At 36.2% G+C, this 23,236-nt stretch overlaps 1 long non-coding RNA gene across 2 annotated transcripts; it reads left to right on the top strand.

The window, feature by feature from the left end:
- The first annotated feature begins 708 nt into the window (after positions 1-708).
- Positions 709-15,342, top strand: LOC126686317 (uncharacterized). Of its 2 annotated transcripts, XR_007643898.2 has the most exons (7): positions 709-883; positions 1,409-3,683; positions 3,782-4,093; positions 4,185-4,272; positions 4,409-5,174; positions 5,362-5,425; positions 15,025-15,342. It is a non-coding gene; the product is annotated as an uncharacterized LOC126686317 (long non-coding RNA). The 2 variants fall into 2 exon arrangements; XR_007643895.1 differs by lacking the exon at positions 3,782-4,093 and having other exon boundaries at positions 1,409-1,636.
- The last annotated feature ends 7,894 nt before the right edge of the window (positions 15,343-23,236 follow it).

The raw sequence follows: 23,236 nt of genomic DNA, 5'->3' as shown, positions 1-23,236 counted from the left end.
TCTAAATCCTACACTGCTCATCGATTTCTTCGGCTGCCGCCGCACTTCCATCGCTGTTGCCGCATCAATATAAAACTCAAGAATTAAGGTAAGAAAATTTTACTAGAAGCATAATCATTTTTTGTTTAGAGAAAAATAGCTTATTAAGCTATGTCATGTTGGTTTGGACGGCTTACATATGTCTGCAGTATTTTGCTCAAATATATAAACAAAATATATATAATTTATAACATATTTGTTGGATTCTTATCCTTTTTTGCTTTGTATCTTTTATTTATAATTTTGGAAATTTGTATAACTACACATGAGTATAATTTTTATAGACTGAAATTTTCACTTATTTGGCAGATAATTTTGTTAATTTACTGATTGTGCATAATTGCTACTGCTACAAACATATGTATGAGCAATATTTGTAATTTTGTACTGCTATGATCAGCTATAAAAAGACATTATGTTATATTAAAATGTGAATAAACATAAATGCATCTTATTTTATGTTTAAGTATTTAATTAATTGAACAAAATTATTAAAAAACTAATTCTATTAGCTTTGTGATTATATAAATTCGGCTGCCTGGTTTTAGATTTTGGTTAGATCTTTAGTTATTTCTGGTGTCTTAGTTTAAATAAGTCTCATTTTCATTTTAACAAGCTTATCTGTTAATTGTGATTTTTTTTATTTTTAAATGCGTTTTTGTCTTTAGTTTCTGAAAGTTGTTGGTTTAAATCAGTTTCAGAATAGGAGCTAAAGATTATAATTGCAACAAAAAAAGAATAGAAATAGCCCGCGATTAAAATAAGAAGGAAGAACATAAAAGCTTATCACATCAAAGTGGTCTAGCATCTCCAAATAAGCTAAGGATCTTTATTTTCATAATGGGTAAGTTCAAATTGTTCTTTTTATTGATAAATTTGTGCCATTTATGAATAAGTTTTATTTTATTCTACGCATCTATCAAATTTGTTTACCTACTGTTTTGTAAGACAATTATTTAGATTCTAATTTTACCAATAATATTTGTTTATCACTTCTTATCTTTATTATTACACTTGGTTAATTTTGTTTTTATTAGAATTAAAAACCATTAATTGTTATTTTTTTTATATAATTCGTCAATTTTTAAACATGATTTTCAACTGGCATAATGAGCATTAAAACTATTCTATTAATTATTGCAACTCATTTGCTCATTATCTAAAAATTATTAAAATATAGACTGCTTGCTTATTAAAATAGTTTTTTCTAATCTATTGAATAAAATACAAAAACATAAATGCTTATTTTATTTACTGACTTTTTATGTCTTCCATATATATTTAATCATTTCTTTGTTCTGTATTTTTTATTTTTATCTTACTCAATAAAAAAAATGATATTATCTAATATTTTCATTTTGAATTGAAGGAACACCAGCAGATAAAAGTTAGATGAAATTGTTCCGATTTGGTCCAGAGTATATTCAAGGAGTCCGAGATTTCTTGAATTTTGCAAGAGATTTTGCTGATTCAAATGGCAGAATTCGATGTCCATGCAAACATTGCAGCAATTTCTATTGGAAGCCATTTCAAGAAGTGAAGAGAGATCTATTTCAACATGGAATTCTTGAGAACTATACAGAATGGGTGTATCATGGTGAGACTTCTCAACCTGATACAGTTGATAATCTTGCTAGTTTGGATAACTTTGATAATTCTGTGAATGAAGTGGAGAATAATACTAACGATGTTTCAGAAATGTTAGATGATATGTGTAATGCTACTTTTATGGAAACTGAAACTAACATAGAGACACCTGATAATCAAGAGAATAGCATGCTAGAAGGGGAAGTAGAAAAGTTTGCTAAATTATGGAATGATTCTCATTGTGAACTATATCCAGGTAGTCAAAAATATTCGAAGCTATCTTTTCTCCTTAAGATGATAAATATTAAAGCACTTACTAATTCTAGTAATAAGTCATTTAGTCTAAATTTGGAGTTATTTAAAGATGCATTTCCAAAAGGTGAAACACTTCCAAGTTCAAATTATGAGGTTAAGAAATTGATGCGTGATCTAGGGCTTGGTTACATAACGATTGATGCTTGTATAAATGATTGTGTACTATTTTGGAAGGAAAATGAAAATCTTGACAGGTGTCCTAATCCAGATTGTAAGGATCCTAGATGAAAAGTAGGTTTGGGAAAACGAAAAAAGATTGCTCAAAAAGTTCTTAGACCCTTTCCCTTAATACCTAGACTTCAAAGATTATTTATGTCTAAAGATATTGGTGAAGATATGAGGTGGCATAAGGAGAAACGTGTAGATGATGAGACGATTAGATATCCAGCTGATGCTAAGGAATGGAAAGATTTTGACAAGCAGCATGATTGGTTTGCCAAAGATGCTCGTAACGTGCGACTTGGGCTTGCTAGTGATGGTTTTAATCCTTTTGGAAATATGAGCACGAATTATAGCATGTGGCCAGTGATTGTGACGCCATATAATTTACCACCATGGAAATGCATGAAGGAGAATTTTTTGATGTTATCTCTGCTTATCCCAGGTAAGGATTCTCCCGAAAATAATATAGATGTATACTTAAGACCATTAATTGATGAGTTGAAAGAATTATGGGAGACTGGTGTGCCAACATATGATGAACATAGCGGTAAAAGTTTTCGATTGCATGCTGCATTATTATGGACAATAAATGACTTTCCAGCATATGGAATGTTATCTGGATGGAGCACCATAGGAAAATTAGCGTGCCCTGTGTGTAATAAGTGGACATGTTCGCTAATTTTGAAAAATGGAGGGAAGCAATGTTATATGGGCCATCGTAGATATTTACATGCCTAACATTCTTGGAGAAAAAGCAGAAAGTTTGATGGCAAATCTGAGCATCGTTTAGAGCCTGGCGAGTTGACAGGAGATGAAGTTTTAAGGCAATTAGAATCTCTTCCCAAAGATCTGCTATTTGGGAAGACTCCTAACAAAAACAAGCGTGCACGTAATCATGAAGAACTTAATTGGACAAATCGGAGTATATTCTTTGAATTGCCTTACTGGAAAACATTAAAATTACGTCATAATTTAGATGTAATGCATATCGAGAAAAATATATGTGAAAATATCCTGGGGACTTTGATGAATATTGATGGAAAATCAAAGGATAATGTTAAGGCTCGGATGGATTTAGAAGCTATGGGTATAAGAAAAGAGTTACATTTACAACCAAAAGGTAATAAATTTCAAATGCCACTTGCTTGTTATACATTACCGACACAAGAGAGGAGAAAGTTTTGTGAATGGATGAAATCAATCAAGTTGCCAGACGGATATGCTTCAAACCTTTCTCGATGTGTAAATGTTCAGGATTGTAAAGTTTCGGGAATGAAAAGCCATGATTATCATGTATTCATGCAACGGTTGCTTCCGGCATCAATTTATGGGTCTTTGCGCAATGAGGTTTGCACTGCATTATCAGAATTGAGTTCTTTCTTTAAGGAGCTGTGTTCAAAGACTTTGAAAAGATCTACAGTAAAAAAATTGCAGAACGACATTATTTTGATAATATGCAAACTTGAGATGATATATTCTCCATCTTTTTTTGTGATAATGATGCATCTTGCAATTCATCTACCACGTGAAGTAGAATTAGGAGGCCCGGTTCACTATCGGTGGATGTACTTTATTGAGAGGTTAGTCGAGATGAAATTTTTTATTTTTGTTTTCTTGCTGTTGCTTAGAGCATATATTTATATGGTTTATTCTCATTCATAATTAATTTGTTGCGCAGATTCTTGCGTACTTTAAAAAAATTTGTACGTAATGTAGCTCGACCAGAGGGTTCAATTGCTGAAGCATATATCACCAAGGAATGTCTAAACTTTTGCTCACTGTATTTTCATGGAGTGGAGACAAGATATAATCGAGTTGAGAGAAATTATGACGTGGCTGTGCAAGTAGGGGTGTAAAATGGATTTTCCATATTTTCCCACAATGCAAGACCATTAGGGGCTGTGATGTATGAAATGTTATCATATTCTGATTTTGAAAATATTCAGTGGTATGTGCTTAACAATTGTGAGGATATAGATGAATATTTAAAGTAAGTTGTTTTATTTTGAAATAAAAATCTCTAGAATTTTAAAGTTCCTTGATTTCATACTTTTATCTAATTTTTTAATTATTTTTAACAGGATTCACATCGAAGAATTACAAAAGGAAAATCTTGTTGATGTGCAAAAAAGGAACGAAGAAGAATTTGCCTCTTAGTTCAAGGAGTATGTAAGTATCATGCTCTAAATTAAACATGTATTTTAAAATTAAGTATCTCTAAAAAGAGTTTTTTCAATTCTTTTCCTTTGTAGTTATAAAAATACTCAAAATTGAACTTCAATTTACAATAAAATTACTTTTTCAGGTTGGAGACCTACGTGTTAATGGTTTGGTAACATTAACAGATCATTTATATGTGTTAGGATTAGGTCCTGATATACGAGTTTCCAAATATAGTGGTATAATTGTGAATGGAGTTAGATTTCACACAGTTGAACGTGATAATTTTCGTCGGACTCAAAATAGTGGTGTCACAGTTAAGGGAGAGCATAATTTGAAATCATGTTTTTTTGTTTAAATGTGATTGGTGGGATGTTGGGGATAAAAAAAATGGGATTAACACATATGGAAATTTAGTTACCGTTAACACGAGTCGTAAATGGTACAAAAATGATCCTTTTGTGCTGGTATCTCAAGTAAATCAAGTTTTTTATGTCAATGATATTAAAAATGGGAGTTCTTGGAAAGTTGTGCAAAAGACCAATCCTAGAAATATATATGATGTTCCAGAGAAGGATGAAACGTGCAATGAAGATTCAATTTTAAATGATGAGCCTTATCAACAATATGAGGCAGATTATAATCATGAAATCAACCAACTTTATAGTGAAGACTTAGAATCACTGCACCATATCGATGTATTCTCAGATGAAGTTGATGCTAGTGAGGTGTTTCAAATTCGAAAATCAAATTCAATCAATGATCATCATAACAAAGATTCTAGTGATGAAGAAGATGATACCATGATTAATTATGACAATGTTGATAGTGATGAAAATGAAGATTCAAATGTTAGTGAAAGTGAAGATGAAGATGAAGATGATGAGTACTGAAATAGTGGTGCCAAAAAGGTAATGTAATTAAAGTTTAATTAACTTTGACATGGTATTGTTTATACACCAATTCTTTGTGGTATTGTGTTAATATTATTTTGCAGCTTTTAACTGAGTTTTAACATATGTACTATTAATATAATATGGTTTAATATGCCTGCTTAGTGTTTACAAAAGGCTTCAAATTTCATTATTTGTATCACAGGTTGATTCAGCTTGGCTGCATTGCTATTGTTTCACAAGCTCTGGGTTTCACTTCTATTTTTCTGGTACGTATTATTAACTTCTTTAGCTTACAAGTTCTAGTAGGAAGTAAAGATATGCACATACATATATTGTTGAGTGAGATCATTGTTAAGTGGCTTTTTTTTAGAGTTACTGTTTTTAAGTGGCTTATGTTTCAATTATAATTAGTAGGCGAACATTAAAATTGATTATTTTTATAATTCTTTCTCGCCATTCTACAAAGCTATTAGCTGACTGAAAAGTATAAGAAGAATTAAAATAGCTTGAGCTAAAGCTTGAAGTAGTAATAACAAGTTAATGCTAAGTTTGAATAACCTTTTTCTTGGCTTCGCATTAATGAATTGTGGCTCAGGTGAAATAAGATCCATGATTTTGTTTTTTTTAGTGGTTGTAGATATATGCATTAAATTCAGGGCATTTAATTGTCACGACCCAAAATATTTGAGCCGCAACCGGCGCTAGGGAACGGGAGTGGTAGCTCCGGAACCCGTAGCAAGCCTAAAATCACAATTAATTTTTCGCAGATATAATATAAACAAATAACAACAAACAACGGAAGCAAATATACATATATATAACATATAGCCAAATATATACACTAACTGTTTCAAAACCTCGCGGGCTCTAGTTACCGTACCCTGTACGAACTGGCCTCGCGGTACTATATACATCAGTTAGTGTTTCAAGCATCTCACCGGCATCTAGGGCCGTGGATCATATACTAAACACGTAGCCTATCAAAATGCATATAAAACAATAACAACAGTTAGTATATACAATCAAAATGAACTGCTGACTAGGCTACTATACTATTGACGCAAGACCACTACTGCAGCCTTCACAGAAGTCATAAACTAACATATACAGATGACTTCTGCACTTCAAAATTGGCCTCTAGCTAAGTCCACAAGCTAAGCACCTGAAAGACATCAAAGGTGAGGGGTCAGTATTTGGGGTAATACTGAGTGAGTTGACATTTACTAACAGTATTAGTATAAAAACATAGCATCGCATTTCAAGAAAACAATAATATGAAACATATAAACACGTATTTGATCCGTACGAAACTAATATCCTAGTATGCGACACATCTCTCGAATAATCATATATCATTCAACCCAATCGTAATTATCAATTGCGAGTCCAACTCGCTGGTGGCCCAGCCACTAGATACGGGGACTTCCAGGCTACACCGTAGCCGAGTTCACTCTCATATCGAAATCATATACCCAGTCGTAAATTTCATATTCATCAACAGCTCCCAGCTGTGTCAAGTCATTTCTCAATGCAAACATACTAGACTGACTCGATACTGGTGATCACACAGCCTATTGACACCCAATAGGTAGCTAGTTTCTTCGGATCACATACTAGTTCTCGCATATAGAAATTAAATAAACATATACCATCCAATCAATTGTATATAATGCGATGCGTGAAAACAATATATATATTTTCATAAAATACTTTTAACATATATAATACATGAAAGTAAAAGTACAACTCACAGTGACCGCAATCCAAGAAATGATATGATCAATATGATAATACGCTCTCGCTAGTCCGCCACTACTGACTCCACTACTCGTTGACACGTCTGATAAATCGTTAATAGTTAGACGTGATTCTCGCATTCTTATACGTATAATACTTTTAAGTTTTATGATTCAGTTTCACTTTATACTTGTTTACGTATTCAATATCTCTAGTCGTATAAACGACTTAGCGAATACTATTTCTCATAATGGAGAATCGCTTAACGTCCTTGACGTTTTTCATTATAATAATTTATCTAAAACGTCGAGCTAATCTCGTGATTAATGATTCTCAAGGTCTGAAACCCGTCTTTTAGAGTCAAGTTACTCAAAACGTCAAACACCTAGGTCAATTACAGTTTGTATACGCGTGTGGGCGAGTTGGGGTGCACGGGTGTGCGTTTTGGTGGGTGCACGGTCGTGCAACCAAGTACACGTTCGTGCACCTCAGGGGTACACGTTCGTGTACTAATTGTACACGTTCGTGTACCATGAGAAGTACACGTTCGTGTACTTCAGTACACGATCGTGTACCTTGCTAGGTGCACGTTCGTGTACTTCAAGTACACGTTCGTGCACCCGTGGTACACGGTCGTGTACCACGTGCACAGCCCCGGAAATCAGATTTTCCAGGGTTTCGCCACAACCCCGACGTGCTAAGCATACCCACGCTCAATACCCATATCACGGTTTCTTCAAAAACGCTATACTAATCTCGAAAACGTCAAATTCAACCCAAAATCACAATCTCATTAAAACAGCCTATAAACTTTCTTTTAGCACCAAAAATCCGAAGATTTACCTTGAAATAAAGCTCAAGATCAGTAGAGGATTGAATTCCGGAGAGATGGCCGCGAAAATCGCTTGAATCGGACGTCGAACGGAGAAACGGCGGCGAAACGACGTAATCGAATGAATTTTCTCTCGCTCTCTCTGGATCCTTCTTCCTTCTTTCTGATTCAAATTCTAAAACCTTATATGTTAAGGTTAAAAGCTCACTTTAATCCTTTCTTTCTTTCCTTGTTACCATTTATTTTTCAAACTTTTCTTTCGTACGATTTAGTCCATAGCTAAATCGTTAAACTCTTTTATTACGACTTATACGTATTATTTATATCCAATAAATAATACAAAACTCGATATTAATACTTTCTCGTCAAAATCCAACACTTCCATTTTTGACACAAGGTGGCTAAATTACCACTTTGGTCCCTATATCTTATTTTGGACTTTTCTCGCCATTTTCCCATTTAATTTCAATTCTAACTTTATAATTGAAACATAATATAAATTTTCTTCGTAATAATCCTTTCTAAAGCCGACCTGCTAAAACTTATTTATCGGAAAACTTTCCAATATTGCCACTTCTGCGACTCAAAACTGGACACGTGGTCCAATTAGCTAATTAATTATTTTGGGGTATTACATTCTTCCCCCCTTATAAAAATTCGTCCTCGAATTTTCATAAAACTTGCTGGGACCTTACAATTATTTTTATACCTTCTTTGACATTCATTACTACGCGTCAGTCATGTCTTTTTCTTTTGCTTAGCTCTTAGCTCTTCACGTATAGCTGTGACTTCGTACTTATCATTAATCGATTATTTATCTTGCTCATAGTAGTCTCTTGTCGTAGCATAGCTAAAAATCTTCTTACTGTTACCTTTGTCCTATTGGTCATCTTTCTAAAATAGTGTGGCTCAAGGCGTATCACCGATATCGTAATCCTGACGTCTTGTACAACTGGTTGTGATCTTTCTTCTGTCCTTAACTGTTTATCGTCGTTCCTTACTCCTCTCTACAGTTATCTAATATTTTAGCTAATCTTTTTCAACTTGTACCTTGTTTATCAAACTTGCTATTTCTCAACGTAGTTGAGATTGATACTTCCTTTGCTTCCTTTAACTTTTCCTTGCTCTGTTTAAGTTATTATAAACTTTATGGTATTCTGTTAGTCGTGATCCTTCGTACATTCCCCATTGCTATATGTACTTTTCTTTGTGTTGACTTTAACCGTATAGCTTATACGATCGTCTTCGTTGACCGATACTATCCGTATTTTTATCTTCTTGACTTTCTCTGATTAGTCCTTAAAGATCCCCTCGAGTCATTAATTGACTTATTAGTCAAAAGTGTCTCTCCTTTATGTCACAATTCTCTATTTATAATAACCTCATAAGAATCTCGCATGTTTCTTTTAAGTCTATCTGTTTCGAGAATCCTTCTCGTTAGCTAACCTTCACTTAACTTCTTTCTTATTCTATCTCTTGTCTTCTTTTGAAGGGTTTTCCGATTGTTTCTAATATTTATATTCCATTTACTTTACAATTCCCAAAGTCAGGGAATAATTTCAATTCACTGTCGCCTATACGCTTTATGCTTCCTTAACATTTATATCTTGATTCTAATTGTCTTTAAATATCTTGATCTCTTTGTACTAGTATCGACTCTTGTCTTGTCTTTTATTTGTTATATTCGTTACGTCTTTCCTTCGTTTATAGCAGTTTTATTGCTGCTGTTATATTCTGACAATCCTTATGACGTATTTCTAGAACTTTCACTTCTCTAATCACCTTACTAAATTTTGAGGGTATTTGAATTTTACCTTTACACTTTTCTTCACATCATCCACCATTCATACATTTACTGACACGTATGTCTATACGTGTACCTTTGTCCTTACTATTAATGCGACTTATAATTCTTAATGCTGATGTTAGTAACTTCACTTAATATCAGTCATATAGCACTACTATCTCTCTTGATCTATCTAATTTAAACTTTCGTATCTTGCAAAATCGTATGCTTCGTCATTTCGTATCCTTAAACACTGACATTGATAACATTATATCTCCTTTAAATATCACTCGATATTCATCATTCGTATTACCATCTCTTTTGTCCTTCATACTTTTAATATTTTTCCTCCAATTATGACTCTGGATTGCTACTTCGTTTATCTCAACCTAAGAATAATCATTATACTTATCACTCTTATGTATTCGTTATATTTCTTCTTTAGCTCTATTAGCCTTATGGCAATGGTTATTAACATGGCTCTATTCTTTTATTGAAGTTTCTTTCACAATTTTTTCTTTATTCTTATCTGTTAAGAATCTTTGATTATTTGTCGCAGGGCTTTACATCCGAGTTTACTTACTGAACAACACGATTTTAAAACTTTCTTTGGCTGCGCAGCTCTTTTAAACCATTTTTCATAAATCATTTAAAATCGTTAGTACAATTGTTGCTCAGAGTGATGACATCTCTCATCACCAAGGAGTTGCTCAAAATCGCAGTTTCTTTTTCCCTTACAAAGATATGATGCATGATCTAAAATTTTGAAAATCATTCTTTTATGCATTTCTATCATGGTTATGCAATGTTACATGCGATGCCTGAGCACAATTGTACCTTGAAAAATCATAAAGACTTTTAAAATCTTCATAAAATCGTAAGTCTTACTCTGGATTATACGCTCTGCGACTATTAACGGCTTTCTTTATACTTATTGAGTATATTTTAAATTTTTGTACTGCTGTCATATTCTGTCACTTACAGACTGTTCGTCTGTCACATCACTTCTTTCTCCATATCTCCGACAACTCAATTAAATTCAAAATTCTCTATTACTGTAATCACCATATCCACTTTTACAATATTCTATTCTACGTCATATACAGACGCAAGTGCCGATGTTTCACATCGACTTCTTGTAAGCAATCCATTTCTTTCTTCAAATACCAAAACGTAATATAGGAATTAAGTTTGCGATAGTTATGTGTTGTGATGTTTATTGTATTATTGTTTTTGTGTGTTATATTTATATGTTCTATTATTAGGCGCGTGTTTAACTACAACGCTTCCTATAGGTTCTCACTTTCTAAGGTATTATCCTAAAAGCAAAATCTATTACTGACATTCTACTATGCAATGCAGCAATTATATAATCACAATAATGCAAACACATAAACACAATTATTCAAAGCATATAAATTATTAATACCTGGAGGTGCCTGGTGCGGAACGTTAGGTTCCCTAATAACTATGCCAGTATGTCGGCCCCTAACTGTTCTACCTGAGTTTCGTCCACCTCTTTGCACGAAATAGGGGTTGGTTGTAGTTCTGGAGGACGAACTGACATAATCTGGGTGGTACTCACGTCTAAAGTAATAAGGTCGTATCGGATCACCCGACCATTCATGCTCTGTTTCAATCCTACGGGCCATTGTAGTAAGCGTACTGAAATGTTCATCCACGTGCTCATACAGCTCATCAAACTGAGGTCCTAAACCCCTGACATATCTACGATTAATGGTCCTATTGTCTTCGTTCAGATTAGGGACTCCTTCAGCCATCCGCAGAAAGTCAGTAGAATACGCTCCTACAGTCAACATCCCTCTAGAAAAAGAACGCATCTGCCTTCTAACTTGATTTAAAGCTATTTGCGCCTGACCATTAGCTATGTCTACATCTTCCCTCAAATTGCGGTATCTCCGCACACTTGACCAGAAATAGTCACCTCTGTATTCCTCGACATCTAATTCATCTAACTCTTCTTCTTCTTCGTACTCTTCTTCCTGAGGATTTTCCTCTTCTGCTTCTTCTTCTAATTCTTCTTCTGGATCCTCTTCAGGATCCTCCTCAGGGCCTTCTTCAGGATCTTCTTCAGGATCCTCTTCCGGATCTTCCTCCGGTTCCTCTTCCTCTTCTTCACTGTACTCTATCTCCGGTGAATGCATTCTAACTCGGGTTCCAGAAGAACTACCTATCTCTGACACAGACATAAAACCATTTTGATATATTTCTGGCGACGCTCTTGTATTTGCGTGGAATCCGTTTTGATGGACCCCAGATGGTTCGCCCACTTCATTATGAAACCCGTTTTGAAATATAGGAGGCGCTTCCTCCCGTTCTTCATCAGCATGCGACTGAGCTCCGTTTTGCTCAGACATGCTGAAAAGAAACAATTTCGAACGTAAGCAACCATCTGAGCCCATTTTGCACGCAATTCCAAAATCAGCTTATAAATGCTGTAAACAATTAGCATTTAATCCAGTCGCACGTAATTCGTAACAAATATCCATTTAATAACCTCATCGCAAGTAATAAATACTTACTTACCTCAATCGTTCGAAATTTGTAAATATATACCCAATTTCTATCTCTTGGCGTAAGTAACAAATACTTAGTTGCCCTAGTCGTCCGTATGAACAGATACTATTCACTTACTAACTTAATAGTCCTGGTAAGTGCGCGTCATACTACATTTTACCAATGCATAAATCACACAGCAACAGACAACTACGGTCTGACTCTTGCTGCAGTAGTTCCTAGGTATACTCACCGACAAATACTTTCAGTCAAACAGACAATCAGACAAATCTAGCAGTGGTAACTGGACCAACTGCTCTCAAACAACATTGAAACAAACTTGCAGTGGTAACTGGACCAAACCACGCTTTGATACCAACATTGTCACGACCCAAAATATTTGAGCCGCAACCGGCGCTAGGGAACGGGAGTGGTAGCTCCGGAACCCGTAGCAAGCCTAAAATCACAATTAATTTTTCGCAGATATAATATAAACAAATAACAACAAACAACGGAAGCAAATATACATATATATAACATATAGCCAAATATATACACTAACTGTTTCAAAACCTCGCGGGCTCTAGTTACCGTACCCTGTACGAACTGGCCTCGCGGTACTATATACATCAGTTAGTGTTTCAAGCATCTCACCGGCATCTGGGGCCGTGGATCATATACTAAACACGTAGCCTATCAAAATGCATATAAAACAATAACAGCAGTTAGTATATACAATCAAAATGAACTGCTGACTAGGCTACTATACTATTGACGCAGGACCACTACTGCAGCCTTCACAGAAGTCATAAACTAACATATACAGATGACTTCTGTACTTCAAAATTGGCCTCTAGCTAAGTCCACAAGCTAAGCACCTGAAAGACATCAAAGGTGAGGGGTCAGTATTTGGGGTAATACTGAGTGAGTTGACATTTACTAACAGTATTAGTATAAAAACATAGCATCGCATTTCAAGAAAACAATAATATGAAACATATAAACACGTATTTGATCCGTACGAAACTAATATCCTAGTATGCGACACATCTCTCGAATAATCATATATCATTCAACCCAATCGTAATTATCAATTGCGAGTCCAACTCGCTGGTGGCCCAGCCACTAGATACGGGGACTTCCAGGCTACACCGTAGCCGAGTTCACTCTCGTATCGAAATTATATACCCAGTCGTAAATTTCATATTCATCAACAGCTCCCAGCTGTGTCAAGTCATTTCTCAATGCAAACATACTAGACTGACTCGATACTGGTGATCACACAGCCTATTGACACCCAATAGGTAGCTAGTTTCTTCGGATCACATACTAGTTCTCGCATATAGAAATTAAATAAACATATACCATCCAATCAATTGTATATAATGCGATGCGTGAAAACAATATATATATTTTCATAAAATACTTTTAACATATATAATACATGAAAGTAAAAGTACAACTCACAGTGACCGCAATCCAAGAAATGATATGATCGATATGATAATACGCTCTCGCTAGTCCGCCACTACTGACTCCACTACTCGCTGACACGTCTAATAAATCGTTAATAGTTAGACGTGATTCTCGCATTCTTATACGTATAATACTTTTAAGTTTTATGATTCAGTTTCACTTTATACTTGTTTACGTATTCAATATCTCTAGTCGTATAAACGACTTAGCGAATACTATTTCTCATAATGGAGAATCGCTTAACGTCCTTGACGTTTTTCATTATAATAATTTATCTAAAACGTCGAGCTAATCTCGAGATTAATGATTCTCAAGGTCTGAAACCCGTCTTTTAGAGTCAAGTTACTCAAAACGTCAAACACCTAGGTCAATTACAGTTTGTATACGCGTGTGGGCGAGTTGGGGTGCACGGGTGTGCGTTTTGGTGGGTGCACGGTCGTGCAACCAAGTACACATTCGTGCACCTCAGGGGTACACGTTCGTGTACTAATTGTACACGTTCGTGTACCATGAGAAGTACACGTTCGTGTACTTCAGTACACGATCGTGTACCTTGCTAGGTGCACGTTCGTGTACTTCAAGTACACGTTCGTGCACCCGTGGTACACGGTCGTGTACCACGTGCACAGCCCCGGAAATCAGATTTTCCGGGGTTTCGCCACAACCCCGACGTGCTAAGCATACCCACGCTCAATACCCATATCACGGTTTCTTCAAAAACGCTATACTAATCTCGAAAACGTCAAATTCAACCCAAAATCACAATCTCATTAAAACAGCCTATAAACTTGCTTTTAGCACCAAAAATCCGAAGATTTACCTTGAAATAAAGCTCAAGATCAGTAGAGGATTGAATTCCGGAGAGATGGCCGCGAAAATCGCTTGAATCGGACGTCGAACGGAGAAACGGCGGCGAAACGACGTAATCGAATGAATTTTCTCTCGCTCTCTCTGGATCCTTCTTCCTTCTTTCTGATTCAAATTCTAAAACCTTATATGTTAAGGTTAAAAGCTCACTTTAATCCTTTCTTTCTTTCCTTGTTACCATTTATTTTTCAAACTTTTCTTTCGTACGATTTAGTCCATAGCTAAATCGTTAAACTCTTTTATTACGACTTATACGTATTATTTATATCCAATAAATAATACAAAACTCGATATTAATACTTTCTCGTCAAAATCCAACACTTCCATTTTCGACACAAGGTGGCTAAATTACCACTTTGGTCCCTATATCTTATTTTGGACTTTTCTCGCCATTTTCCCATTTAATTTCAATTCTAACTTTATAATTGAAACATAATATAAATTTTCTTCGTAATAATCCTTTCTAAAGCCGACCTACTAAAACTTATTTATCGGAAAACTTTCCAATATTGCCACTTCTGCGACTCAAAACTGGACACGTGGTCCAATTAGCTAATTAATTATTTTGGGGTATTACATTAATTTTCTAATAGAATGGAGAACTAATATCATCAAAATTTGATAATTGATTATGATTTGTTCGTTTATAGGAAACTTGGTGAAAGGATGAGAGATGCACTCCTAGTTACACCGAAGTCTTATGCCTTTGTTTAAGACGGCGAGAATGGTCATTAATGAGAATAAAAATTCTTAATAATGTAGTGATGTGAAAAAAATAGATTCATTTGATAACGAATTGTTGAAATGGTTTGACATTAAAAATGTGTTATATGAGCTGTTGGTTATAGGATAGTTTTGAATTGTTAGTTAATTCCTTGTAGCCTTACTAGTTTAATATAGCAATAGTCAATTTTTATCAGGTGATGTTAAAATTCAAACCTATTCTGAGAACGATAATACTCTTTTAATGTCAGTGCTTAGGTTTTTGTCACTATTCCGTTTCTCATATTTATCAGTGTACAAAAATGATTTTTGAACTTTTTCTTCAGTTTCTCATTTATAAGTGTGCAAAAATATTTTTTTTTTCAATTGGAACTAACATGTAAAATCTTACACATTTATATCTATATATTTATATAATCGAGAGGACCAACGGAGCCTTTCCATGAGTTCCTACCTTTTTTAAACAATTTTATTCTAATTAAACTTTTTGTTATAAATATTTACTTTATAAACTTCTTAATATATCGCATATTTATTTTAATCTATCTAATGAATTATTTTTATTCGGATAAAATGTAGAAATTTGTTTTTGCCTCCAACACATTTAGGTTAAGAAAAAACTACCATTATTGACGTGGGAGACATTTGAGCATGAGAAGCATAACTTATGCTAAATTTTCTCCACATAAAATGCAGTTTAAAGTTTTTCTAATGTTACATAATTATTTGGTTTATATATAAATTAATAAGGAGAAATTAGCTCAAATTTTTTTCAATTCTCCACCATTTTAAAAAGACACGAAAACTTATCAACCATATCTAAATATATTATTCGAGAGCAAAATTTGTACTATAAATATATTATATTAAATAAATGTATAAAATTAATCCATCATAACAACTTAACTATTGAATAAAATTTAAAGTAAACAATTATTTTTCAACTGCTAAGTTTTTATATTTGTATTTTAATAATATTTTAAAATATTTATATAAAACTAAGTGTGTTGTCTCTAGCTCAAGTATCTAGACATTTTAGTATATTGCTTTAACTAAATCAAAAAGTCAATAAATTATATTTATATAAACTTTGATTTAGTGACATAAACCTACTTTTGTATAGTTCCTAATTTTTTGTAGCCAAAATTGTAGGATTGAGTGGATCAATTAACCGTCCATAAATTTTATAATTGAATTTAAACAAACAAATAGATAGCTCGTCACCCGGAAAAATTTCCCTTGAAATAATCATTGGACGCTTCAATCCCTTATCACTTTTACCTATCCGGAAAATAGGTGTTTACAATAATATATTAGATCTGCTAAATCTTTCCATGTGCATGTTAGTTTATTTCAGCGTTTTTAACATGATCGATATGCTTTTGATCCTAAAAACATGTTTTTTGATTAATTTTTACTGTTTTGGTCAATATATTTTAATTGTATATTTTTTCAAATTGCTTCAAATGTGTTTTTATCATTTTTTAACACATTTTTGGACTGAGTTCTGAACCTAAAAAAACTACCCCAGACAAAGATATGGTGGCGCCGCGTCAAAATCATTATGGCGCCTACGCCAATTATTTTGGCGCTAGTGTTCTTCGCTGTCAGACCCTCTATTTTTGTTTCGACCAGATTCAATTTTGTTTTTTTGTTTTTGGGCTTTTTTTATCTCTGAATTGGGCCCCGTTCGAGCTCACTTACTTGTATTTAGTTGTAGAATTTATGTTTATAATTTACCAGAGCTGGACCGAGTAAGATCAGTATGGAACATCATATCTAGTGAATGTTACGTCATTATGGGCCTTGAAGCCCAAAGCCCGTTGGTATAGTAATTTCCAAACAAGATATTAAGTTTGTTTGAATTCATAATCGACTCCGATTTGGACTGGTAGACTCATATTAACCAGAGAAACACTTTTGTGTTTGTCCAAATCCAGATTCTGACAGCATAGACAGAAAGATGATAAACGACTGCCATACACTCTAAAAGCTTCAAGGTTTAAAATATTTGTAACTTTATAGGTATATCAATTGTATATGGGCATGTAAATATTAATTATCGTTTTGAATGTATGTCCAGATCTAGTATTGACATGCTTAATCAAGATAATCACGTTAATTTAATTCTAAAGTAATAAATCATCTAGAAATCTTAAAATTTCCATGAGAATATAATTAGAGGTTGTGTAGGCATTCAAGATGGTAAAATCTAAAATCAATCTCACTTATATATATGGTTTAGATTTTCTGCATGTAAATGGAATAAAATCTATCTCTTTCTGCTATATGATGAAAGCCCCAAAATTTGATACTTGTTTAAAATTAATTGCTACTTGTCTATATGCTAGTCCTAATTGAATACGCGTGTCATGCAACCATTTCCATCTTTCTACTTTTCAATTTTCCACATTTATTTACTTTGCAACACTTTATCTATATGTTGAGATGAAATTATTCCGGATATGTCATATAAATTAAAATGGTCAATCAGGCAAGTGCAAGAGTTTTGTTGGTGTCCACGAATTTGTCTTTTGGTTCGATGTACGACAATCTCGCCCATAAGTGCGTGAGGGTATCTAATCGGTAGAAAAGGCATTTTCTAAATGAGCTAGTTGACAACTCCATTCATTTTTGAAAACTAACCAGATCCGAAGTCATCCATTAGTCTGGGCGAGCGACCCTGAAACCCGCTCCGCTCACAATTTCCCTTATTTAAACCTCACCAATTAACTAATATTAATTGCGATATATTAAAATATATAAGTAAACAAGGATAAGTGGCTAAACTAATAAGGGTGTAGTAACAAATGTCGAAAAATATGAAAATTCATAGCATTAATTGTGTTTTCTTAAACTGTATGATAATTGATGGAGTCTGCCTTCAGAACCGGTGAGTAAGACCTGCAAAACAGGATAAAAGCTAACCGGACGGTGGTTGTCCGATTAACTCTCCGATGCTAAAGTCAGTTTAGAGCTTTGAGCAGCGTTTTGTGTATATGAATGTAATTGTGATTCTAGGCATACCTCGTGCTCCTTTTATAGTAGTCGAATATACCTAGTAGAGTTGTATTAGGCAGGTGAATCCTACTTTGTAGGGATTCGGCGATATCGTAGGGATTCTCCTGATTTGTCGTGATCTACCTTAATCTGATAAGAATCCTATTTAGGAACGTCTTCCTAAATGGTCTTATCTTCCTAAAGTAGAGCTTATCCTTCCATATATAGTGTTTGTGTCCGAATAGGACAATACTTCCATTCTTAGTCGATTACCCGAATCCCGGTCCTAACGCGCTTTGGGCGGATCATGTGGGATTCGGTCTTTATTAGCATATCACCGAATCTTAAGGGATTCGGCGTCTCCTCCATATCTTCGGATCTTCAGGGGGAGTCCGGTATCATCTGAGAGTGGATCTCCTGTGACTCGGCTCCATTATATTTACAATAGGATTCAGTATCCATCATTAGCCCCCCGCAAGTGAGCTGAAGTAGTTTGGCATTTATGCCTTAGTGGATTTTAGCTCTTTTGGAGCTGAGTCCCCTTATACGGGCGAGTCGTTTTGTATTCCGGGCGAGTCGTTTCATATGTCTATGGGCGACGTTTCTTCTTTAGTAAGATTCCGCGTTTGCCACGCGTCGTCTATCAGTAGAGGGTTGTGACTGGATGAAGGACAAGTGTCTTCGTGCGCTATTAGTTGGTCCTTATTTGTAATTATGGGATCTCGTCTTTTCAGTTTCTTCGGTTTTAGGCTATATAATTGCTCATTTTCCTTCTTCTTCCATCTTTGCTCTTTCTGCAACTGCTAAAACAAATTTCTTCAAGCTTTCTGTGGGTTTCCTTCTTCTGCTTTCAAGATTCCTCGTTTTCAAGTTGCTCCTTATCTTTCTTTCGATCCTGCGTATTTGCTTGCAAGGTATTTTACCTTTTCGCTAATTTGATTTCTTGGTAGTTCTTTGCAGTTTTGATTTTGTTCTTCTTGTTCTTCTTGTTCTTCGTCTTTTTCTCTCTTTTGATCTTTTAGAATTTTAATTTCACTATCATTCCGTGTTTCCCCCCATTTTAATTTTTTTTTTAAAATGTCGGAAGTAACCGAGGGGGCGAAGGGTGCTCGTGACGAGCTGGAATATACCCGGAGCTCCTTGTCAAGAGAACAGATACTTGGCTATGCCGAGGAATTTAGTTTTCCTGGGTCATATGTTATTCTAAGGCCTGGAAAACTGTATCGGGCGAATCATAGCACCAATTCGTCTTCCAAGATAGTGATTTTTCATGAGCAGCTTTTAGCGGGTCTTAGGTTTCCCTTAGAATCTTTAATCGTAGAGGTCTGTCATAATTTAGGTATTCCTTTGGGTCAACTTCATCCGAACGCGATTCGCCTTCTTTGTTCTTTTATGGAATCGTGTAGGGTTCGGATGCAGGAGCCTTCGCTTGCTCTTTCTAATTATTTTTATATTTTCTCCCGCCGAAAGGGTGAGGAATTTATTTTTGCGGGTGGTCGACCGAATCGGTCTCTTTTTAGTCTTCCGTCTTCTTTGAAGGGTTGGACCCCTAAGTTTTTCTTGGTTCAACATTCCTCTTTTTCTTCTTTTTCGCGGAGTTTTACTTCTAGTAAGGTTTCGCTTACTGATGTACCTGATCTGACTGATGGGGAAAGGGACTTCGCCGTGTCCTTGTTGTCTGATTGTCGCTTTGATAAGCCCAAGTACAGCGTTCTTTTAGAACGATATTTAAGTCGCCGTGAAATACTTTTGGCGGGTCTTCCCTTAGAAGGTATTTTTCTAACTTTTGCTGTTATGTTTTTGTTTTGTAGGATGTCGACTTCTCTTGAACATTTGCTTGATAATTTTCATGTCGATATGACTGTAGATATGGGCGAGGTCACTAGCGGCGTTCCTAACCCTTCTACGATTGCCGTGCCGAATCCGTCGCCTGATTCGGTGGGTCTTGATCCTGCTTCTGGCGATCAGGTTCCTGCTGCGACTCCTAAGTCGCCTCTGCATCCTTCGAAGGATTCAGTTCCTTCTCTAAAGGAGTTGCCTACCGCCGGCAAGAAACGTCCCGCTGAGGACCAAGCTGGAGCTTATTCCAAGCGTCCCAAGAAGAAGAAATCTTCTGGGGTGTCTGTCGAGGAGGCACCTCGGTTTGCAGCTTGGGCGGACGCACAAAATCCGCCTCGACTTTCAAACGTCGCTATTCTTCATGCTTGCATGGAGAATATTATGATAAAAGAGGACATCGAGTCCATTGATCGCGAACATGGCGATAGTTTGGCTGAGTTCGCCTGTCTCGGCGGTTTTTCGGTATGTTTTTCTTCTTTTATTTTATATTATGATTTGCTTCTATATTTTTCTTATTTGTTGCTTTCTTTCGCAGGTGGTCCAGTCCATCGCTGTTTTGGAGCGCCGCCGAAGGGATGCGGTGGATCAACTGAAAAAGCTTCAGAAGGATTCTGAATCTTGGCTCTCCGAAAAGCAAAAGATGGAGGAGGAAGCTGGCGAGGCGACTGGTCTGATCCAACAGCTGAGGTCCTCCGTATCCGCCAAGACTCGGGAGATTTCCGCCTTAGAGGCTCGGGTTCGAACTTTATCCGATGAGGTCGAGTCTCTAAAGTCTTCTTCAGATGCTCTCTCTAAGGAAAGGGATGATCTGAAGAAAGAAGAGGGGCGTCTCCGCCGGCGCTTGGGTGACTCTGGGAGCTTTTATTCCCAAGTCATGACTCAATACCGGTTGGCGATTGGGGCAAAGCTGCGGGAGCAGAATCCTGGAGTCGATCTTTCTGGAGTCAATCAGTTGGATCCTGCTTCTTTAGCGAAGGAGGTGAAGGCGAAGCTTGATAAGCAGAAGCAAGATGCTTTGAAGAAGGCTTAGTTTTTATTTTCTTCTTTTTGTATTATTTTTTGCTTTTGTATTGGATCGTAGGCGGATCCTTTGTAATTTTCCTTTGTGAATATAATGATCTTTTGACCATTGCTTTTCTTTAGTTGTAGAGTTAATTGAAACTCGTTTGTTATTTTGAGAAGTTAATCTAAACTTTTGTTGGTGTGATTTATTTGTAGGTCCGAATGGATCCTTTTATTTATTTGACTCAGACGAGTCTAAATTGTTTTTAACTAAGATTCGAACGATTCTTGTTAAATTGTATATATTAGGTCTCGAGCGAGCCTATAAAATTTGCTTCTTATCGCCAAATCGCCCTTTTATTTCAAAAATGGAAATAAGTACATGCCATGAATTAATCTATTGATAATACTTTCTCAGGTGCTCTACATTCCAATATCTGGGTACCATGGACCCAGTTATTGTCTTTAGTTTATATGCGCACTTGCCAGTAGCTTCTTCTACAATGTAGGGGCCTTCCCAATTAGCCTGCATTTTCTTTACTCCTGCGTTTCCTCTGCCAACTTCCGCGTTTCGTAAGACCAGATCGCCTTTTTGAAATTCTCTTGAGTTCATTCTCTTGTTATGGTATCTTGCAGCTTGCTTCTTGTATGTGGCGGCTCGGACTGCCGCTTCATCCCTCCTTTCCTCTAATAGGTCTAGACATAGCCTTGTTCTAGCCTCGTTAGTTTCTTCTTCTAGATAGTTCACTCTGATACTGGGTATGCCAATTTCTACCGGAATTACAGCTTCAGTACCGTAGGCGAGCCTGAAGGGTGTTTCGCCAGTTCCTTTTCTAGGAGTTGTTCTGTATGCCCACAGAACGCTGTATAATTCTTCTGCCCAGTTCTCCTTATACTGAGAAACCCTCTTTTTTATTCCTTGTGCTATGGTTCGGTTGGTGACTTCTGTCATTCCGTTTGTTTGAGGGTGCGCCACCGAAGTAAATTTCAAATTGATCATCAGTCCTTTGCAAAATGCCTTGAACCGCTTGCAATTGAATTGTTTGCCGTTGTCTGCTATTACAGTGTGGGGTATGCCAAATTGGCATATTACTTCGTTCTTGAAGAATTCCTCTACTTTGGCTGCAGTGATGGTTGCGACTGGCGCTACCTCTACCCATTTTGTGAAGTGCTCTATTGCGACGATTAGGAATTTCAATTGATGTTTTCCCGTTTCAAACGGTCCAACTATGTCAATCCCCCATGTGGCGAACGGCCAAGGGCTCTCCATTGATCCTTGAGGTACTGCTGGTACACGACTGATGTTGTCGTGTCTTTGGCATTTATCACATTTCTTGACTAATGTTTTCGCGTCTTCTTTGATGGTCGGCCGGTAGTATCCTTGGAGTATTGTTTTTCTTGCTATGGTGACTGCTCCTTCGTGTGCTCCGCATATTCCTTCGTGGATTTCTTTTAAGATGGATTCTCCTGTCTGGGGCGAGACGCACCTAGACCATGGATGAGTCAAGGAGGTTCGGTAAAGAACTCCGTTGTGAAATGAGTAGTTGGCAGATTTTCTGATGGTGCGGATGGCTTCGACTTTGTCTGTTGGTAACTCGCCGTAGTCTAGATATTTGATCAATGGGGTCATCCAAGAGTCGGCCTCTTCGATTGCCATGACTTCTGTTTTTCTGGTGCTTGGTGATTCGAGAATTTCCTTTAACTGCATTTTAGTGAATAGATCTCCGAGTTCTGATGCTGATTTGGCGATGGCGTCGGCTTCGGTGTTTTCCTCTCTCGGGATTTGAATGATTTCCCATTGTCCTCCTTGTGCTTCCAGCTGTTGGAGCTGTGTCCTGACTTGTCCCAGATATTCGATCATCCCTGTTTCTTTGGCTTGATACTCTCCCTTGACCTGATTTACCACCAGCTGGGAGTCGCTATAGATCTTTAGGATTTCCGTTCTTATTTCTAATGTGAGGCCGAGGCCTGCGATTAGGGCTTCATACTCAGCTACATTGTTGCTGGCGGTGAATTGGATGTTTACTCCATATTCGATTCTGATTTTTTCGGGTCCTTTGAGGATGGCTCCTGCTCCAGCTCCTTTTTCATTCGACGCTCCATCTACGTGAAGTTCCCATACCAAGGCTGGTTTGGGCTGACCAGTCTCGGTTGGAGTTATTTCTGCTACAAAGTCCGCCAAAGCTTGTGCTTTTAGAGTCGGGCGAGGTTCGTATCTTATGTCGTGTTCGCTGAGTTGGATGGACCAGTGGACTAATCTTCCGGACGTTTCTGGTCGTTGGATCGCCTTTCGCAATG

The sequence above is a fragment of the Mercurialis annua genome, linkage group LG6, assembly GCF_937616625.2.
Source record: "Mercurialis annua linkage group LG6, ddMerAnnu1.2, whole genome shotgun sequence".
In the NCBI taxonomy this organism is placed as follows: domain Eukaryota; kingdom Viridiplantae; phylum Streptophyta; class Magnoliopsida; order Malpighiales; family Euphorbiaceae; genus Mercurialis; species Mercurialis annua.
Note: the sequence above shows the minus strand (reverse complement) of the source record. Positions and strands in the feature narration are given on the sequence as shown.